The sequence below is a fragment of the Physeter macrocephalus genome, chromosome 9 (genome assembly GCF_002837175.3).
Source record: "Physeter macrocephalus isolate SW-GA chromosome 9, ASM283717v5, whole genome shotgun sequence".
NCBI lineage: Eukaryota > Metazoa > Chordata > Mammalia > Artiodactyla > Physeteridae > Physeter > Physeter macrocephalus.
Window position 1 is genome coordinate 47,021,508 of NC_041222.1, and position 2,092 is coordinate 47,023,599.

General features: G+C 50.9%; 1 protein-coding gene across 9 annotated transcripts in view; it reads right to left on the reverse strand.

Moving 5' to 3' along the window:
• GLIS3 (GLIS family zinc finger 3) overlaps positions 1 to 2,092 on the reverse strand; it is a 537,331-nt gene that overhangs the window by 210,916 nt on the left and 324,323 nt on the right. The gene's annotated exons all lie outside the window — the stretch shown is intronic.

Consider the following 2,092-nt stretch of genomic DNA (forward strand, 5'->3'; position numbering starts at 1 on the left):
TGAACGCTGGCAGAAGACCTCAGACCTCCCAAAAGGCAAGAAACTGCCCCACGAACCTGGGTAGAGCAAAAAAAAAAAAAAAAAACAGAAAAAACAGAGACAAAAGAATAAGGACGGGACCTGCACCAGTGGGAGGGAGCTGTGAAGGAGGAAAGGTTTCCACACACTAGGAAGCCCCTTCACGGGCGGAGACTGCGGGTGGCGGAGGGGGGAAGCTTCAGAGCCAAGGAGAAGAGCGCAGCAACAGGGGTGCGGAGGGCAAATCAGAGAGATTCCCGCACAGAGGATCAGTGCCAACCGGCAACCACCAGCCCGAGAGTCTTGTCTGCTCACCCGCCAGGGCGGGCGGGGGCTGGGAGCTGAGGCTAGGACTTCAGTCGGATCCCAGGGAGAGGACTGGGGTTGGCGGCGTGAACACAGCCTGAAGGGGGCTAGTGTACCACAGCTAGCCGGGAGGGAGTCCAGGAAAAAGTCTGGACCTGCCTAAGAGGCAAGAGACTTTTTCGGGCCTCTTTGTTTCATGGTGAGAGAGGAGAGGGGATTAAGAGCGCAGCCTAAATGAGCTTCAGAGACGGGCGTGAGCCGTGGCTATCAGCGCGGACCCCAGAGACGGGCATGAGACGCTAAGGCTGCTGCTGCCGCCACCAGGAAGCCTGTGTGCGAGCACAGGTCACTCTCCACACCTCCCCTCCTGGGAGCCTGTGCAGCCCACCACTGCCAGGGTCCCGTGATCCAGGGACAACTTCGCCAGGAGAACGCACGGCGCACCTCAGGCTGTGCAACGTCATGTTGGCCTCTGCCGCCGCAGGCTCGCCCCGCACCCCGTACCCCTCCCTCCCCCCGGCCTGAGTGACCCAGAGCCCCCGAATCAGCTGCTCCTTTAACTCCGTCCTGAGTGAAGAACAGATGCCCTCTGGCGACCTACACTCAGAGGCGGGTCCAAATCCAAAGCTGAACCCCGGGAGCTGTGGGAACAAAGAAGAGAAAGGGAAATCTCTCCCAGCAGTCTCAGGAGCAGCGGATTAAATCTCCACAATCAACTTGATGTACCCTGCATCGGTGGAACACCTGAATAGACAATGAATCATCCCAAATTGAGGAGGTGGACTTAGGGAGCAACGATATATACATATTTTCCCCTTTTTCTCTTTTTGTGAGTGTGTATGTGTATGCTTCTGTGTGTGATTTTGTCTGCATAGCTTTGCTTTTACCATTTGTCCTAGGGCTCTGTCTTTCCGTGTTTTCTTTTTCTTTTTTTAGTATAGTTTTTAGCGCTTGTTATCATTGGTGGATTTGTTTTTTCGTTTGGTTGCTCTCTTCTTTATTACTTTAAAAAATTTTTAATAATTATTTTTTATTTTAATAACTTTATTTTATTTTATCTTTTTCTTTCTTTCTTTCTTTTTTTCTCCATTTTATTCTGAGCCGTGTGGATAACAGGCTCTTGGTGCTCCACCCAGGCGTCAGGGCTGTGCCTCTGAGGTGGAAGAGCCAAGTTCAGGACATTGGTCCACCAGAGACCTCCCAGCTCCACGTAATATCAAACGGCGAAAATCTCCCAGGGATCTCCATCTCAACGCCAAGACACAGCTCCACTCAACAACCAGAAAGCTACAGTACTCGACACCCTCTGCCAAACAACTAGCAAGACAGGAACACAACCCCACCCATTAGCAGAGAGGCTGCCTAAAATCATAATAAGGTCACAGACATCCCAAAACACACCACCAGACGTGGACCTGCCCACCAGAAAGACAAGATACAGCCTCATCCACCAGAACACAGGCACTATTCCCCTCCACCAGGAAGCCTACACAACCCACTGAACCAACCTTAGCCACTGGGGGCAGACACCAAAAACAACGGGAACTACGAACCTGCAGCCTGCAAAAAGGAGACCCCAAACACAGTAAGTTAAGCAAAATGAGAAGACAGAGAAACACACGGCAGATGAAGGAGCAAGGTAAAAACCCACCAGACCTAACAAATGAAGAGGAAAAAGGCAGTCTCCCTGAAAAAGAATTCAGAATAATGATAGTAAGGATGATCCAAAATCTTGGAAATAGAATGGAGAAAATACAAGAAACGTTTA